The 20,823-nt window shown below is 35.8% G+C and overlaps 1 protein-coding gene across 1 annotated transcript in view; it reads right to left on the minus strand.

The window, feature by feature from the left end:
- Positions 1 to 8,141, minus strand: part of klhl4 (kelch-like family member 4) — a 452,146-nt gene extending 444,005 nt beyond the window's left edge. The window contains exon 1 of the mRNA XM_039765785.1: positions 8,034 to 8,141. The gene's annotated coding sequence lies outside the window, so the exon portion shown is untranslated. The remainder of the gene's footprint in view (positions 1 to 8,033) is intronic.
- Positions 8,142 to 20,823: the final 12,682 nt, after the last annotated feature.

A 20,823-nucleotide genomic window follows, 5' to 3' on the forward strand; every position in this document is an offset into this window, starting at 1 on the left:
AGAAAACACACACACACACACCAAGCACTTACTAGGGACAATTTCAGATCGCCAGTACACCTAACCTGCATGTCTTTGGACTGTGGGAGGAAGCCGGAGCAAACCCACACAGACACGAGGAGAACATGCAAACTCCACGCTGAGAAGACCCGGGAAACAAACCCAGGTCTCCTAACCTCGAGGCTGCAGTGCTACCACTGCACCACCATGCCACCCATCATTTTTAAAATTATTCTGTTATAGCTTGTGACAAGTAAAATACAGTCTAGCATGCATAATGTTTGTCTGCAAAACTGATTCATGCACAAATCACTCTGACATATTAATTTTTTAATTACTGCTTTACTTTTTTATTCACATTTTCCACACTGTCCCAACTTTTTCTGATTTGGGGTTGTAGGATGGTCAATCCACCTAACCTGCATGTCTTTGGACCATGGGAGGAAACTGGAGCACCCGGAGAAAACCCAAGCAGACACGGAGAGAACATGCAAACTCCATGCAGGGAGGACCCGGGAAGCGAACCCACTGTGCCACCCTTCCATTAGAATTTCCCTCAAAAAATAAAAAAACTGCCATAACAGGAGTAGCTCTTCATTCGCTAACTGCTGTAACCACCTTTTGTTTGTTTCTTCACATTTTATTTGCTTATTTTACATTTTCATTATTTTTTGTTTTCACTTTTTTGTTTGTATTTTTATCTGTTTTGTCCTTTGAGACTACCTTATTAAAAATCAGCTGTGTTGCAAATGCTAATTCTAGGACATTTGTTTAAAAATGGTTGCTTATGATTTTCTCCAATACACTCTGCAAACATTTATCTTTTTTGTTCCTTTCTTTGTATTTATTGCTTCTGTCATTTAAACTGTGGTCATGGTTTTAATGTTTCTTCAGTACAACTGTAAAATCAGAAGTAGAACATACTAAAAGAGTATAACCTCTGCAGTAGTTAAAGCTGAATAACTGTTTGCAAAATGCCACATAACAAGTTTTTGGAACATTAAGAAAAACAGCTTCAAAACTTTCAACTCAGCAGTAATTTTAAGTATTAGCAATGCATATTTTGGATTAATAGTTCTAAAGTGCTGGAACATACAGCTTTATAAGTCAATAGCAAATTTTTGAAAATGTTTTTGTATTTAGCCAAGGAAGACCCCTTGCATGAAATAAAGGCTCTCTCTTTCCTTGGGTGAAGTGGTGGCTCTCTGGCTAAAGGATCTGTGCTGGTAACTGTTAAGTTTGTCAGTTTGAATCCTGTTGGGACCAGAAGGAATACTACTCTGTTCATCCCTTGAGCATGGGCTCTTAAGCTGCAATTGCTCCAGGGACGTGGTTCAATGGGTGAACCTGCACTGTAAGACCAAGCCTTTCTCTCCCTCTCTATATTTTGTTGGAGAGTAAGTTGGGGTATGGTAAAAATTGCAAATTCCTAATACAAGAAGGTGTATAAGGCAAATTATGTGAATTAAATAAATTTTTAAAAATCCTGAATTTTAATTTAGCAAATTGGAATTTTACAATACTGAACTTAGGGTTTTATAAAAATATTGAAAATATCAAGTCTGTTAAGTGTGACAAAAACATGACGTATGCATTTGATGGCAATTGAAAAAAAAATTCTTTAGCTGGGAGATTGATAGCACAACTGTACTTGATCCAAATGTATCAATCCCCAGTTCCAATCCTTCTATTTTCATTATTCTCACGTTTCCCTATGACCAATTAAAATGCAAAAAATGTATCAGTGACAGTAAAGCTAGCTGAATCCTTTGAACTCTAGGTGCACAAAACTTTTAAAATGCATGGAAATATCAACTTACAAATCTGTAATTATTAATTGTATAATTTTTTTAACGAGCTCAGCAATTTATCTGTAAAATGTAACAATATAAATGATTTAATGTACTTCATTCATCAAAATTATGTAATCGCAAATGTAAATCTTAATATTCTAAATGTTCAGAGACTTGTCATAATGTGATTTTAATGTTTTCTGTTTGGTGACCACTGTCTGTGCAAAAGGAATTCCATTTAAAAAATGCTTAGCGATTAACAAGTGGGTCGAGGACCATGTAGATTATGAAGAACTTAATGTTCTTCACTCCAGCCAGATTTGCACTCCACAAGTATTAAAAAACAAAAACTCTTACAGGTTAAATGTAAATTCATGGGAGCATAAAAATATTTTGTCGTAATGGAAATTTCATTATAATGAATATGGGGAAAATACATACTGTATAAAAGTATTGTGACCAGGGGCCTTCATGCATAACGCTGTGCGTAGATTTCACACTATAATATGGAGTGCGGACAAAAGTGGAAATGTGCGTATGCACAAAAAAATCCAGATGCATAAATCTGTGCGTTCGCCAACTTCCACATTCTTCTGCTACATAAATCCTGGTCAGCGTGAAAAGTAAAGCACTTGCACGTGCCTGCTGTCCTGCCGCAACTCCTCCCAAAATTGTGCCTCATTGAATATGCAAATCAATATAAATAGCCCTTAAGCTCAGCGTTCCGTGAAAAATCAATGGCAAAAGCACAGGGGAAATAGAAGAATTTCAGTGAATTCCAAGTGCAGACAAGGAAAAACTTACTAATTGCTGGTTAAACACAGTGGTATAAAAAACAAAAGAAAGTTGATCGAGTGAAATAGCGTGTCGGAGAAATTCGAAAGCTCACATTCACAAAGTCGCACAGTGCCCGAAATAAAAAAGAAGTTGTCACATATCAAAGTCACCGTGAAAAGGTGAGTCGTAGCCCACCGTCTGAGTGTCATATGAAAGCTTATTAGGGTACAGAGAAAAAAAAGGCACACAGTGGGAAAAAAGCATGAAATGTAAACTTTAATCTCGAAATTTTCACTTTAATCACGTAGATTATTTTGACATTAAAGTAGTACATCATAAATTTCATATCAAAATAATTTAATTTACTAGTTTCTCAAATCCCATTGTAACTACAGTAGCATGTTAAATGCTTTGCTTTGTATTTGATCCTCTATGTGCTCTGTGCGTACGTGTGAATCAGTATGTGCTCCTGGGCTTTCTCTTCCTCCAGCAGGACACAGAATCCATTACATTCGCATTATTACAGCTCTTTAAATAATTAAAATATTGAGATGTATATGTGGTATCATTTTCATGATGATAGGAGTTAAAGCATGTTATTAAATATGGGAACACGGTGGAGCAGTGATTGTTAATGCCTCACGCAAGATGCTTGCTGTGCCAGTGCCACCTTCAATGAAATACTTTATTGTAGCAGTACTGTCTCTTTCAAACGTATTAACCCCCAATTCCTGTCCTTACTTTTCTTTCTCTAAATACCCAATCGCCACACAATCAGCTCTGTAATAGACGTTAAGCCATCTGTAAGCTTAGAACGCTGATTCTTCAAAACTTTTAAGGAACATTGACATATCTTCGTAGTATGTGTTTAATTATTCCCTCCATCTGTCCTTCCAGTGTCGCACCAGCAAGAATATAGTGCGAGGCAGGAACAATCCATGAATGGTGCACCAGCGCCTCGCTAGCGCTGCGGCACCATGTCCTCACATGTTTAATTAGTAACAATATAGATTATTTAAAATTAAGTTAAAGTTTTAAGTGTATAATATAATAAACATGTTTTGCAGCATTTCATTTTAAAAATTATATCGTCCTCATATGTAAATCACATCATTTCATAAGAAAAAATGCTTGTTATTTCCTCTTGAGCTTCTATTCTGTTTAGCTCTGTCACATATACAAGTACTAAAATATTTAGCATCCCAAGCTCATTAAATTTAAATAAAGACAGAAATTGAAGTAAATATTTCCTTTACAATATGATCCTAAAAGTCCTCAAGTATTAAAGTCAGAAATTATCAAGCCTGCACGATTTATAATTATCTATACTAATAAAAGGCAAAGCCCTCACTGACTCACTCACTCACTGAGTGACTCACTGACTCATCACTAATTCTCCAACTTCCCGTGTAGGTAGAAGGCTGGAATTTGGCAGGATCATTCCTTACAGCTTACTTACAAAAGTTGGGCAGGTTTCATTTAGAAATTCTAGGCGTAATGGTCATAACTGGAACCTATTTTTTCGTCCATAGACTATAATAGACGTCTGCTCGATGGTAATTTAGTGCCTGCCCATATAAGGCCGTCCGTCAGCGGCAATCCAATAGAAACACTGCTGCTAAATATTCACGGGCGAAGGACTGTGGTTATGCAGACAAAGATGAGATGGTCAGGGTGGTGTTTGGCACAAACTCAGCGAAACTGCGAGAGAAACTTTTAAGTGCTGGGTCTTAGCTAACATTAAATACAGCCGTGGACATCGCATGAGATGGCACCAGCAAAGCTGGGAACCTTCGATGCATGTACACCAAGCGGCTCACGTGAACTGACGCAGTGCACAGACAAAAAGCAACGGTTCCAAAGACTGCTGAACAAAAACCGAATTACACAACTGCGGAAACAAACCACGGTGTGAACCGTAAGTTTAAATTAAATTTATAGACACACTCCTGCTGCCGTTTGTCATGCCTACGACTAGTATGGTATTCGCAAGATACAAGTTTAATGAGAAGACACGAGGTATAAATGAGACTTTGGATCACTTTGTTGCGGAGTTAAAATTGCTGAAGCAAGAAACTTTGAAGTGCTGGGTCTTAGCTAACATTAAATAAAGTCATGGACATCGCAAGATCGCACGAGCACAGCTGAGAAGCTTCGATGCATGTACTCCGAGCGGCTCACGTCAACTGACTTTGCAGGACTGGAAAAGATTAAATTAAGTTCATACACACGCTACCGCTAAATATTCACAAGCAATTTCCACAACTTACTACCGGGAATGCCTGTTGAACATCTTAGATTCATGAGTTCCGATTTGGGTGGTGAACACTTCGATGAATGAAACCTGTTATCTTTACAACGGTTGACAAACACGGACTAAACTTAAACACAACACGTCCTCCAAATACGAACCTGATTGAAAGAAATAATGTTAATCAAATCCTTGATGACAGCAACACTCATAACGGTCACAAGACTATTACATTGACAATCATGTTACATTATTTTTAAAATGTTTCCTTTTCTTATCACAAGCACAGCTGAGAAGCTTCGATGCAAGTACTCCATAATGCGTTAAAAAAATAATGCATTTAATCACACTTTGCACTCCAAGGAAAGGGTAACTTTTGTCAATGCATGATTTCCTGGTACATCGATTACATTGATGCACACATCAGAACTACAAAAATGTAAGAGTCGGAAGAAAGCGCGTTTCTAGGACTGATCGGAGGGAAATTTCATTTCAAAAGACTACCCGACGGAAGCCTTGATAAAAGCGTGGTTTTGTGCACACTGTCCAAATACGAACCTGATTGAAAGAAATAATAATGAAATCCTTGATGACAGCAACAGTCATAATTGTCACAAAACTATTACATTGACAATCATGTTACATTATTTTTAAAATGTTTCCTTTTCTTAGCACAAGCACAGCTGAGAAGCTTCAATGCATCTACTCCATAACGCGTTAAAAAAAAAAACGCATTTAATCACACTTTGCATTCCAAGCAAAGGGTAACTTTTGTCAATGGATGATTTCCTGGTACATCGATTACATTGATGCACACATCAGAGTTACAACAATGTAAGAGTCGGAAGAGAGCGCGTTGCTAGCACTGATCAGAGGCAAATTTCATTTCAAAAGACTACCCGACGTAAGCCTTGATAAAAGCGTGGTTTGGTGCAAACTGTGCAAAAATGAGTTTGCATACCACCGAGGCACTTCAACCTTACGGTTCCATCTAAATGCAAAACATGTTACAGTGAGTACAGAAACTGTGTATGCTTTTAGCACTAGCAGTACGGGTTCGAGTACCAACAAAAGGTGTCGGCAGCCCAAACCTAATGAAATGACTGGCTTCAGGACCAAAATTAGTAAGTCAACATAGGTCAAACTTACAAATTCTCTCGCAAAATACATTGCTTTGGACTGTAGACTACTAACAGTGGTGGAAGATAGGGGTTAGAAAATGTGCTACAGTTAGCGTATTTCAAGTAAAATTCAACAGCTTTATGACATTGAAAAGCAAGCAAAATTAGATGCATTACAGAAAGTGGACTTTGTGGCTCTTACTGGGGATCATTGGACTTCTGTGACCGTTAGTAATTCTAATTACATCTAATTAGAAAATATTTAATGATCACACTGTTTTAGTCTAATGTACAAAATAATTTTGGCTAAGGTTACTCACAGTTTAAAGGTGAGGCTGGTCAAATTACCTTTTATGTTTCTGCCTTATTTTTTTAAATAGAAAAACTGCACTTTAATGTTGAAATTTTTGTTATTATTATTTAAAGACAATACCATTCTGAAAATGTACTTAAAGTGCTTAAAATACCACTTTTTTTTTAAAGTCTGCCCAATTTTAGCCAGGGATCATATTTTTGTTTCTGTTTTGAAATGAAATGCAGTTTAAATGCATTTTTTTTTCAGAAATTAAAACAGCTTGAGTTTACAATATTCCTGTCCATGTCTATTATTTGATTCTGTCGCCCACTAAAACCCTTTTAAATTAAAAAACAACATTTGCGATTTGGGGCAAATTTTCATGTGTGCTTACATTCGATTAATGAAGATTAATTAATTACACAGCCTCTAATTAATTAGATTAATTTTTTTAATCGAGTCCCACCCCTAATATATATATATATATATATATATATATATATACAGTATATATATGTGTGTGTATATATATGTAGATATGTATATGCATATATATGTATATATATATGTGTGTGTGTGTGTCTGTGTATATATGTATGTGTGTATATATATGTATGTATATACAGTATATGTGTATGTGTTTATATATATGTTTATATGTGTGTGTGTATATATATATATATATATATATATATGCCAGCAACACTCATGACAATGACAACACAATTACATTGTCAATCATGTTACGTTACTATTAAAATGTTTCCTTTTCTTTTTCATTACTTCTTTAACACAATACTTCTTCGCTGCGAAGCGTGGGTATTTTGCTAGTTAATAATAATTGTGACTAACAAGTCATTAATTTTATGCTCTATAGCAGAAGGAATAGTATCCAAACCGAACAAACCAATAAAGCAGCAAATATTCTTCTATTAGTCCTTGTGTAAAATGAGCTTATATAACTATAATGGAGATAGTAAAATATTTCTTTCTTTCTCTCTTTGGCAATTTTAAGATTTTATTCTGCAAATTTAAAAGAAGATAATGCAGCTGATGCAGATATAGAATAATTACATTTGATCTATGGCAGATAATTGTTAATCAATTAGAATGGAATTAAATATGTTTTATAGCGTTACGTACTGTACATTTTTCAGTAAAACAAATTAAATTTTATTAAACATACATCAGAAATATGGAAGGTTCCATTTCATTCCTTTCTTAACCAGAGCTATCATTCATTTAAATTACCACATGAAACTTTCATTGTTTTAGGCATTCTGCATCATTGTTAAAGAGAAAGATTACTCAATGGTTTTGTTTCAAAGTGGTTATTAATCTATTGCTTTTCCATGCTAGAGCTGTATTTTTAATTGACTTCAACAGCCCTCTGTGCATACCTAGTATGTAAAAAATAAATATATAATGCAAAGAAAACATTTGTATTACTGGAACTGATCAATTAATTAAAGAAATTAACGAATATTGTCTCTCTCTCTAACTTCATGATAAGACTCACAACACTTTATTACAAATGCACTGCCACCTAACTGGAAATTCAGTCTAAAAAATTAACAAAAACATCTGTAAGAAAATATACAAGAATCATCTATGGGGAAAAAAATACCAACCAAGCAACAAAAGATACTTATCCATAAATGCAGCAGATCTCCTGATTTGAGTTGACAACCATTTAAAGTTAATTAATATACATATTTTTTTCAAACCTCAAAATTATCTTGCATTTCCAGTGGCCTTTAAATCATATAAGCAAAACTCAAAGCATTATTGCTTACCTTATGAAATTTTCTTTGCTGCAGTATTTTCTAATGATAAAAGCAGTATGTGAATGAAGAAAGCAGAACCAACAGACATTACTAACAAATTATTTCAGAGACATTGGAAGCTTATTCTAGTCTATTTAATTCTAACCTACTGCATTAACAAATATTTTCATGTTCCTAAAAAAGAAAAAAAGCTTTCCTCTTTGAGAGGAAATTCCTGATAAGTGTTTTCCGCAGCACTTCCTTCAACATTTACACTATACATGCAGGGTGCCTAAGACCATTTCCTGAGTTCCTCGCTTTCTAACTTTCAATAAAGTTAAAGCCTTGCAAACAATCTCCACAGATTATGTTTATTTTTAATGGTTTCACAAATGTATTCAATAATGAATATGCAATGTACGAAGGAAAACAAAAATTTACATTAATTGAACTTCTGAAAATCACTTTAATTTTTTCAGAAAAGGATTCTTTTAAGGATAGAAAGTGTAGATTATGACCTAAAGGTTAAATGTTATGGGGATGAAACACTTTCTATTTGTATATAGTTCTTAACCTGGGTAAAAATTAAAATTTAACTTTCAAAATAATTTGCTATATGCCTAAATTACAGTAGAATAACATATGTAGATTGCTGCTTGTAGAAACCATACATTCACCAGATGTCATGACTGCATAACAAATTTAAATAAAATGGATGCTGGAAGAATGGAATAGCTGTGCATTTTGTTGTGACAGGTCTTTAAATTAGTTTTTAATTCTTAGTTTTAAATCAACTTGCAAATTAGCCTTTTTATATTGTATGAACAAAGGCTTCTCAGATATATGTTTAAAATAAATTAGTGCTTTAGTTGAGGGAATTACTGAAACATTTGTCTTACTTTGGCATCATTTTTAAATGTAAAATATTGTGTCTGCCAACACTTTTATTCTTTTTTTCTATTTCTCACACTAAATTTAACAACATTTAATCAGAAAAAGAAAAATTTACTATTTCTCAAATGCTTTAGCACTGTTATATTGGTTACCTATGTCCTTTTGTATTCACTTTAAAATATTAATGGTATATGAAGCTCTAAATATTTTTACTCCTTCCTACATTTTAGAGTACCTGACCCCCTGCATTCTCATACTTTACCAATTGAGATACACAAGGTTAATACTGTGGAACATTTGAAGAAAAAACTCTGAAACTCTACTAATTTGGCTTTTTCTCAGTTGCAGTTTAGTTCTACTTCTAATAGATTAAACAGTACATGCATAGAAATAGCATATTCTTGATGGTTTTGCAACAATTTTTAACCTCTATTTTTTGTTTTTTCTGTGGTGCCATTTTTCGCCACCACCATCTCATCAAAGTATCAGTGCAGCTAGCTGTGATCAAAGAATGAAAACAGATAGTCCAGCTGTCAACAAGACCCACTGCATTGAATCTACTAGAATGAAACATAAAACACACTAAGAATTACTAAAGCACATTTTTGTTACATAGAATGCCCAGTAGGGACTCGGTGGTCTTTTGGCCTTTGAACCACAGCAGATTTTTTTTTTTTCTCCAGCATCTCATCCCTGTAGGTTTTTTTTTCTATTTTCCCCAGCCATGACCATACCATTAGATTCATCTTTAGAGGCTTATAAATACATTTATATATAAGGACTCTACTTTTTCTACTACTTGTATGTCTATGTTATGTAAGTGTATATGTGTTTATTCTTATCTATTGTTTTTGGTATTTATTCACTCTTATTTTTATCTATTTATAATTTGTTTTTCTTTTCTTGTAACATTTTCTTTGACAGCTTGTAATGTCTTAAGCTACATTCAGTTTAGGAAAATGTGCTACTGTAGAAACAAATGTTGTTGTCAGTCAGTCATTACCCAACCCGCTATATCCCAACACAGGAGCCAATCCCAGCCATCGTAGCGCGCAAGGCAGGAACAAATCCTAGGCAGGGTGCCAGCCCACCACAGGACACACATACCAAGCACACACTAGGGACAATTTAGGATCGCCAATGCACCTAACCTGCATGTCTTTGGACTGTGGGAAGAAACGCACACAGATACGGGGAGAACATGCAAAATCCATGCAGGGAAGACCTGGGAAGTGAACCCTGTAAATGTTTTTGTTCCTCTTCAAATTAGCCAAGCTCTTGCCACCCCAGTAAATACTTCTGAATCAGTAATGCTCACTGGAACTCACAAACTATCCTCTCCAAACCCCCCAAGACTTTGGTTGCCCCAGGTGCCCATGCATTCCTGAAGCATAGTTTCCTTTTAATAGGTCAGGCTACTCACAGGAACCCTGCTCTCTATCATATATATAAAGAGTCATATACTAAATTACATGTTATCCCTCACAGCCCTACAACTACCCAGACAGCACTCCAGTACAGAATTTCTGCGTCAAAAATGTATAAAAAAAAAGTGGGAATAAACTTTTTTAGTGTTATCTTTTGATAATATTTTGTCTCCTGAGAACAAATGGCATTGTTCTACAAGAAAATCTGGATGCATTGTCACCCACTGGAAAACTCGATGTTAAAGTGGATTTATCTGAACTCTTTGTAGGCTGTACTTCATTTTCACAGTATGGATTTAATAAGCTGTGTGATGATTCTGAAATGGTAGAACCTGCAAACTGAGAAAGAAGCTCTTCATAAGAAACCTTTAAATGAGTAAACAGCCCAGAAATAACAGATAGAATGACAGACTGATTTTTAAAATTTTATTTTATCACAACCTTTATTTATGTATACGTATAATAGCTTTATGGGTGGCACAAGAGAGCAATAATAATGCTACAGTTCCACAACAAAAAGACTGGGGCGCTACAGGTCCCAGGTGTTCATTAGTGGAGTTTGGTCCCAAGGTCCCATTAAAAAGGATCAAGCTCTGATATTCTACCTGCTCATTGGCAAACAACAGGAAAAATATAAGAAAAATATGCAAAGAAAAGGCCTTCTACTGTCCTGATTGAAACATATGTATCTGGCGATTTTTTTAAAACTTATCATGTAAAGTCCATGAACTAAATCTGCTTCAGTACAGCAGAGGACCCTAGACATAAGGTACCTCTGGTACTGTTTTTATGTTGATATTTTGATGTTTATATAATTCTCTTACACAATAGCAGTTTTTGTTCTTGAAAAAATGTAATGTTTTGGCTCAGTTTCCCAGGTTAAATATAATGCTAAGGAGTCTATGAAAGAGAATTGAAAGGGAGTTACACAACAAATAGTACATAGTGCTATCTTCTTTACAACCTCTTATAACACATTACAGAATCTGAAAGTTACTCTGACCAGAAATAAAATATTTTAGCTTTGGTTGTGGTACATAAGAATAACCATTCTTCTCTTCTTAGAGTTGATACATGTTGAGGCTGTGACAAGATTACTTTTGTTGGCAATTCTGACAAAATCTCTTTAATAAATTTTAACTGTTGCAGAAGCAAAGCCACAGCTTTTTGGCAACACAATTAATCAAGGATATTTGACTTGTTATATTTAATCCAAAGTCACATACTTTCCCCAAAGTAAACGTCAGCCATTGAAATAGAGAAACAGACATGAGTGAAAGGAAACCAAGGAAAGAACAGAGCAAAGAGCTCTTTCTTGATGTCTACACTGGAAGATCAAACAATCAGAGATAATTAGAGTACTATATCTTCACATTTTCCACCCTTCCTATGTATCCTAATGTCCTCTGTTTAGAATGCATACCTTGTGTAAAAGTTCCCGGAGTGAAGTATTGCAGAACTTTGGCTGTATGAGTTAAAAACATGTTTCAACTGAAGGCACCTAGAGCCTTAAAAACATAAATTGTTCCCCCTGGAGATTAAAGACCTGGGAGGAGTCACACAGGCTGAACTTCAGAGATGAAGGGTAAGGCAGGAAAGGCCTCAGACTGACCTGTTTTACACTCCTGATAACCAAATTCATCACAGTGTCTGTGATGAGATTGCTGTTTTTGTGTGAAAAAAAAATTTAACTTTGTGTTTTTTAGGATGAGATATTGTATGTATAATGCAAGAATTCTTCAAATAGCATTATTTTTCTCTAAAAAAATCAATTTTCATTCAGTTTAAATTATTATTTTTTTTTAATTATAATGTAATTTTGATTTTAACAGGAGGCACGATTTTGAGTCCCTTTGCTACAAGATCATGACAGATTTCTAGTGAGAATATTGCATCACATAATGTCACTGCTCTGATGATATTTATGCTAGCACCACATGTAAAATGTTATCCAAGTTTGTAGATAAATCAAAAAGATTTTGATAGTATACTCTGGCAAACAATCATAAGTCTAAACAGTCATTTCATTTCCTTGTCCATCTCATCATTATTCCTATGATGGCAGAAAAGAATTAGAGATGGAGCCATTGAGTAGCCAGAAAGACATTTATGTGAGCTTCCTTATGGACAGTCTTCATTGCTTTAAGTGTCTTAGCACAACTTATCTCAAAAAATGAAAGATAAGGACACAAAACTTGAACAAATACAAGCAACTCAAGAAGACTATGTAGCTTTTTCAATGTCAAATGTCGTGCCACTTAACTCTGGAAACCTCCATTGCCAGGTGTTAAACAAAAAAGTAATAATACAGCCTTTTTTAAAGTTGTTCCTTATTCTTACAATTCAAACGTTCAATAAATGTTCACAGTATTCTTGGTCTGTTAGCTTCCATATAAAATATCGCCATTCTTAAATACCGTCGTAAAAATAACCGTAGGGAAAGGCAGTTTAGTAAATTTAATTTTGCAAATGTATATGGTAAATATTATAATACAAATGTTTCCTTGTTTTTTAGGTCCATTCACATATTTTATGAAAAGCACCTACATGAAACATCTTGGCTCCTAATTGATCAATTTCATGAGCTGTGAACTGCACTTTACTTTTTCTTTACCCAGTGAAAAGGAAATGACAACAACATCAGGGACATTTCAGCCATACCATGCTATGTTCAAGAATTTTTCTTTCTGCAAGAAAATAAAAAACTCTTACCAACAAAACTAAACAAGTTGCAGAATGGTGTTAAACGTGAGTGAAAAATAAACTACTTTTCATTATTTTGTTAAATTACTGCTGTGGGATTTAAGTGAGATTGGAAATGTCAGGATTCAGTTGGCACATAGCAAAATTATTATCATGTTAAATTCACTCTTATGTTAGATAAATATACACATCTTGATACATCTTGATGTGGTAGAGGGGCTTGTTGGTTCAGCAATGTCTTAAGCAATGTCAGAGGAAGTGTAAAACTCTCAGCAGGGTCACCTATGATGGTAAGGTCAAGTCTGTGAAAACTGTTCCAGAAGAGAACACCAATTCAAAACATACATCTCAGACTTGGTCTCAATTATAATTATGAACTATGACACATTCCTGATAGTTAGCGACTTCAATTTTCATATCGATAGATAATCAGTGTGACCCGAAAGTAAAATAATTCATGAACCTCCCAGACTCTTGATTTGAGCAAGCACGTTAGTCAGCCAACATACAAAGCAGGTCATACGTTGGACTTAGTAATTACTAAAAACTAAAAGTTGATGTGAAGCAGATCATTGATACTTGTTTATCAGACCATTTTCTCTTATTGTTTAATATAGAAATAATGATAGAAAAAATTAAGCATATTGTTAAAAAACGGTTCTTTGATTCATCTGCAGCTTCAAAGTTTACAAACTTTCTAAGCAACCAGTCTGTTTGTAGTGCTTACTACAATAGTGAGGTTAATGTAAACAGTAAGGTGGAATATTTTAATACTAAAGCAAGAGCTGCTGCTGACATAGTCGTTCCTGAAAAGACAGTTAAAAAATCCTCTAGCACTGTTACTCCATGGAAGACCAAAAGAGTGTCTGATCTAAAGAGAATATGCCGGAGAGCTGAGCATAAATTGGAGAAAAGCTGATTATTAACTATGAGATATTGAAGGCTACGGGCGGCACGGTGGCGCAGTGGTAGTGCTGCTGCCTCGCAGTTAGGTGACCCGGGTTCGCTTCCCGGGTCCTCCCTGCGTGGAGTTTGCATGTTCTCCCGTGTCTGCGTGGGTTTCCTCCGGGCGCTCCGGTTTCCTCCCACAATCCAAAGACATGCAGGTTAGGTGGATTGGTTATTCTAAATTGGCCCTAGTGTTTGCTTGGTGTGTGGGTGTGTTTGTGTGTGTCCTGCGGTGGGTTGGCACCCTGCCCAGGATTGGTTCCTGCCTTGTGCCCTGTGTTGGCTGGGATTGGCTCCAGCAGACCCCCGTGACCCTGTATTCGGATTCAGCGGGTTAGAAAATGGATGGATGGATATTGAAGGCTGAAATAACAGAATACAACAACATACCGTATTTACTCATGTATAAGTCGGGTCTTGAAACCCGAAAAATCAATCATAAACTCAGACCCCAACTTATTGCCCATTCAAAAATACAACACTTAGTTCCTCCAGTCTCGCAACAGTTTCTTAGACACATCGAATTTTGTTACAACAGCTCAGTTATTAATTTCTTTCACCACTTCAACAACTTTTAATTTAAAACCAGCTTCATATTTTTTTCTGATCGAACAATCCATTGTAGATAAGGGATGCTCTTACAATAAAGGTGGATGAGGGTGTGAGATACAAAAAACACAAAACAGTGCAGATGTCACTTCGGAATAGTTCGTGTAATACCGTGTGGTCACGTAGGCACAGTGCATACAAAAAAGGCTGTGTACTCTGTTGTTACTCTCTCAGGTGGGTGTTAGTGTACCATAATCTCTTGGACCAATAGCGTGAGTTTTCCACATTCGACTTATACGATCGACATTATAAAATGCCAGAAATTATACAGTAAAATCAACCCCGAACTTATCCGTGTGAGAGCTTAAATGCAAGTATATATGGTAGTCTGTCTTGAGAGGTGGTGCTATTTCTCTAGAATTATAAATAACAATTCTAGTAATCCCAGAGACTTATTCTCTACCATTGATCGTCTGCTAAATCCAGGTCACTCAATGAAATGCCTCCAAAAACTTCCAATGAAACTTCTGTGGCTTTTGCTATATTTTATAATCACAAAATTAATAAAATTAGAAATAATATGGTACATCTCCCTAATACTGATTCTCTTAAGCCCTGGTAATCAATTTTAAACAAATTAAATTCTTTCACCAGAATAGATTTACCTGATTTATATAATATAATTTCTCAACTGAGACCCTCCGCCTGTGTCCTAGACCCAATACCAACAAGTTTTTTCAAAGTATCCGGTGTGCTAATTGATAGTATTCTTGACATAGTTAACTCATCATTAGATATGAGGGTCTTCCCAGACTGTCTTAAGACTGCTGTAGTTAAACCCATGCTCAAAAAAAAAAAATCTCGATCCCTCTGCTTTCAAAAATTTCAGAACTATTTCTAACCTGCCTTTCTTAAGTAAAATACAAGAACAGGCAGACATTATGCAGCTAAATGATCACCTCAATAAACACGATATTCTTGATAGGTTTCAGTCTGGTTTCAGAAACAAATCACAGTACAGAAACTCATTAAAGTAGTAAATGACTTACAAATAAATGCAGACAGAGGCCGTTTATCTGTTCTCATCCTCTTAGATCTGAGTGCCGCATTTGATACCATCGATCACAATATTCTTAGAAGTTGCCTTAGTCAATGGGTGGGCCTCTCTGGCTTGTGGTAATTACACTTCAAAGACACATAAAATTCTATATTGTGTTCCACAAGGATATATCCTGGGTCCACTGCTCTTTTTGATCTACATGCTTCCATTAGGTCAGATTATTTCAAGGCATAACGTGAGCTACCCCAGCTATGCTAATGACACAGAACTGTATTTTTTTTTAATGTTATTGATTTTATTGTCATCACACAACATTCATTACAAATAGATACAAAAATAGGATTGAAAGCAAATCAACCCCCACATCTGAGAAAGAGAGCATGGCCAACGGAGTAAAGCTAAAGTAAACCTAGTAAAACTAAATAAATCAATGAATTAATCAGCGAATAAAGATAAATGGAGAAGAAAAAGAAATGGGGAGAGAATCTGATTCTTCAGTGCTTTAAGAACTTACTCTAAAATGTTATTGATTAGATCCTGCCAGGTTTTGAAAAAGTCCTCCACAGTTCATCTAAGTGACAATTTGATTTTTTCCAATTTCAGATAGTATAAAAAACATCAGTTATGAACTGACTTAAAAGAGGAGAGTTAGGATTCTTCCAGTTGAGCAAGATAAGTCTATGTGCCAATAGTGTAGTAAAGGCAATTACATAGATAGATAGATAGATAGATAGATAGATAGATAGATAGATAGATAGATAGATAGATAGATAGATAGATAGATAGATAGATAGATAGATAGATACTTTATTAATCCCAAGGGGAAATTCACATAATCCAGCAGCAGTATACTGATACAAAAAAATAATATTAAATTAAAGAGTAACAAAAATACATGTAAAAAACAGACAATAACTTTGATTAATGTTAGCGCTTACCCCCCCGGGTGGAATTGAAGAGTCGCATAGTGTGGGGAAGGAACAATCTCCTCTGTCTGTCAGTGGAGCAGGACAGTGACAGCAGTCTGTCACTGAAGCTACTCCTCTGCCTGGAGATGACGCTGTTCAGTGGATGCAGTGGATTCTCCATGATTGACAGGAGCTTGCTTAGCGCCCGTCGCTCTGCCACAGATGTTAAACTGTCCAGCTTCATTCCTACAATAGAGCCTGCCTTCCTAACAAGTTTGTCCAGGTGTGAGGCATCCCTCATCTTTATGCTGCCTCCCCAGCACACCACCACGTACAAGAGGGCACTCACCACAACCGTCTGGTAGAACATCTGCAGCATCTTATTGCAGATGTTAAAGGATGCCAACATTCTAAGGAAGTATAGTCGGCTCTGACCTTTCTTACACAGAGCATCAGTATTGGCAGTCCAGTCCAATTTATCATCCAGCTGCACTCCCAAGTATTTATAGGTCTGTACCCTCTACACACAGTCTCCTCTGATGGTCACGGGGTCCATGAGGGGCCTGGGCCACCTAAAATCCACTACCAGTTCCTTGGTCTTGCTGGTGTTCAGGTGTAAGTGGTTTGAGTCGCACCATTTAACAAAGTCTTTGATTAGCTTCCTATACTCCTCCTCCTGCCCACTCCTGATGCAGCCAACAATTACAGTTTGTCCTTCTACAATTTAAGCCCATCTTGAAGTACACCAAACACATCTGTTAATGGGTTAGTTGGGATTGTGACACCAAGGCTGTCTGAAAGGCATTTAAAGATTTTGGTGCAGAATGATGTTAATTTGGCGCAGGCCCAAAATGTGGCCCAATGAGGCTGGAACTTGATTGTAGTGTTCGCAGGTTGGATCTTGCCCTGGAAACATTTTGGACAATTTTAAACGAGACAGATGTGCTCGATATACAATTTTAAGTTAAATAATTGTATGCTTTGCACATATGGAGCGCAAGTGAATTCTCTTCATTGCTACCTTCCACTCCTTTTCTGAAATATTGAGTAAGAGATCCTTTTCCCACTGTCCACTTGGATCTTTGAAAGGGAGGGACTGTAAAATGGTTTTATATATAAATTCCAAATAAATGAGGTTATGGTTGAATCTAATTTCTTAAAAAATCTATTTATTGATGTATATTGGAATGTTTTGAAATAAAAAGATAAGCTTAGGAAGGATATTCATCTTCAAACCAAACCTTCAATTTTCCAACCCGCTGAAACCGAACACAGGGTCACGGGGGACTGCTGGAGCCAATCCCAGCCAACATAGGGCGCAAGTCAGGAACCAATCCCGGGCAGGGCACACACACTAAGCACACACTAGGGGCAATTTAGAATCACCAGTCCACCTAAACTTAAGCACTTTGAGCTACTGTTTGTATGAAAATGTGCTATATAAATAAATGTTGTTGTTGTTGTTGTTGTTAAACTGCATGTCTTTGCTTAACAACGTTAATTCTTCCAGCTAAAGTGAGATAAAGTGTTTACCATCTATGCAAGTTTTACTTAATTTTTTTTCCATACAGACAGTGAAAATTTGTTGATAAAGACCTTTATGTTTATTTGTGATGTTTATCCCTAGGTATTTAAACTGATCTGCTATGATAAAAGGGAAATTGTCCAATGTAATATTGTATGCTTGAGAATTCGCTGGAAAGATCACACTTTTATTAAAATTAATTCTGAGACCAGAAATCTTTTGAAATTCTGTTAGTGCTGTTAGGACTGCAAACACAGTATTTTGTGGGTCTGATATATACAGTACCATATCATCTGCATATAGAGAAATGTTCTGTTCAAGTAGTTCTGTGATAATCCCCTTTATCTGATAACCATTTCAACAGTGGACTGCCAGGGGCTCAATGACGATTGAAAAAATATTGGTGACAAGGTGCATTCTTGTCTGGTACCACATTCTAGTTTAAAGTAGTCTGAATTAATGTTTTTATTACAAAATAAAATTTCTGGATTGGTATACAGTAGTTTAATTTATGCACAAAAGTTCGTCCAAACCCAGATTTTCTAATGTAGTGAAAAGTTAGTTCCATTCATTCATATCAAATGCTTTTTCTGCATCCAACGAGAATAATATCTCTGGGATGTTTGACTTTGCGGGTGAATATATTACATTAAACAGGCGTTGAAGATTGGAAGGTAAGTGTCGGCCTTTAATAAATCCAGTTTGATATTGTGATATTACTGAAGGCAGCACTTTCTTTATCCTTCTATCTAGGACTTTGCAGAGTATCTTAACATCATTATTCAGAAGAGAATTTGGTCTGTACGATGCACACTATAATAAGTCCTTATTTTGTTTAGAAAAGAAGATGATTAATGCTTGGCGAAAAGTATGAGGTAAAATGTTATTGTCTCTAGCTTCTGAGAATGTTGCTAATAAAAGGGGAGTTAACTGAATGGAGAATTTCCTATTAAATTCGACAAGGTAGCTATCAGGGCCTGCTGCTTTCCCACTCTTAAGTGACTTTATAGCATCTAGTAATTCTAATAGTGCCAAAGGTTTATCCAATTCCTCTGCACTAAGAGTATCTATTTGTGGTATCTGTAATGCATCCAGAGATACATTAGATTGTGTCTTGTCTTCTTTAAACTCAATAGAATATAAGGATTTATAGTAGTCTCCAAATGTGTGCATTATATTTTTATGGTCAATAATTTTGTCTCCGTTTGTGTTGATGATTGCTGCGATTGCATTGCAAGCTTCTTGCTTGTGGATTTGTTGAGCTAAGAGCTTATTAGCTTTCTCTCCATTTTCATAGTAACAGTGTCTTGATTTAAAAATGAGTTATTCAGTTTCTTTAGTTGTTAAGAGGTTGAGCTCTGAATGCAGAGCATGCCTTTTCCTATGAAAAGCCTAACTTGGACACCTGGCATGTTCTTGATCTATTCTAGTAATTTCGTTGGTTAGGTCTGATACCTTCTTGGTTTCCAATTTATTTCTGTGGGAAAGATATGAGATAATCTGTCCTCTTAAGAAGGCCTTCAGGGTTTCCCAGTGTATTCCTGCAGAGATCTCTGGGGATGTATTTGTCTCTAGAAAAAAAATGATTTGTTTTGATATAAATTCTGTACAGTACTCATCTGCTAATAAAAGTGGGTTAAGATGCCATCTGCGAGATGAGTATGTGGGGCATAATGATTTTAGCTCCAAGATCACAGGGTCATGGTCGGAAATAACAATAGCGTCGTACTTGCAAGATTAAATCATAGGCAAGAAATTGTTATCTATAAAGAAATAATCAGCTCTTGAGTAGCAATTTTAAACTGGTAAGTAGAAGGAATATGCTCTTGAGTTTGGGTTTAGAAATCTCCAGGGGTCTGATAACTTGAACATACAGAGTATCAGGATTAAGTTAAATTAAATTAAATTGAAGTTATAGAAAGGCCATGTTAAAGTAATATGTTTTCAGCAGTGTTTTAAACTGCTCTACTGTATTAGCCTGGCAAATTCCTATTGGCAGGCTATTCCAGACCTTAGGTGCATAGCAGCAGAAGGCCGCCTCACCACTTCTTTTAAGCTTTGTTCTTGGAATTCTAAGGAGACCTTCATTTGAGGATCTGAGGTTACGATTTGGAATATAAGGTGTCAGACATTCCGATATATACGATGGGGCGAGATTATTTAAGGCTTTATAAACCATAAGCAGAATTTTAAAGTCAATCCTGAATGACACAGGTAACCAGTGTAGTGACATCAAAACTGGAGTAATGTGTCCTAGTTAGGATTCTAGCAGCTGCATTCTGCACTAGTTGCAAACGATTTATGTCTTTTTTGGGTAGTCCTGAGAGGAGTGTGTTACAGTAATCTAGTCGACTGAAAACAAACGCGTGAACTAATTTCTCAGCATCTTTCAGTGATATAAGAGGTCTAACTTTACTTATGTTTCTTAAGTGAAAAAATGCTGTCCTAGTGATCTGATTAATATGCGATTTAAAATTCAGATTACAGTCAACAATTACCCCTAAGCTTTTTACCTCCGTGTTGACTTTTAATCCTAATGTATCCAGTTTATTTCTAATAGTCTCATTGTATCCATTATTGCTAATCACTAAGATTTCAGTTTTCTCTTTATTTAACTTGAGAAAGTTACTATTCATCCATTCTGAGATACAAGTCAGACATTGTGTTAGTGAATCAATAGAATCGGGGTCATCAGGTGCTATTGATAAATACAGCTGTGTGTCATCAGCATAGCTGTGGTAGCTCACATTGTGCTCTGAGATAATCTGACCTAACGGAAGCATGTAGATTGAGAATAACAGCGGAC

Source organism: Polypterus senegalus, chromosome 10, assembly GCF_016835505.1.
Source record: "Polypterus senegalus isolate Bchr_013 chromosome 10, ASM1683550v1, whole genome shotgun sequence".
NCBI classification, from domain to species: Eukaryota; Metazoa; Chordata; class Cladistia; order Polypteriformes; family Polypteridae; genus Polypterus; species Polypterus senegalus.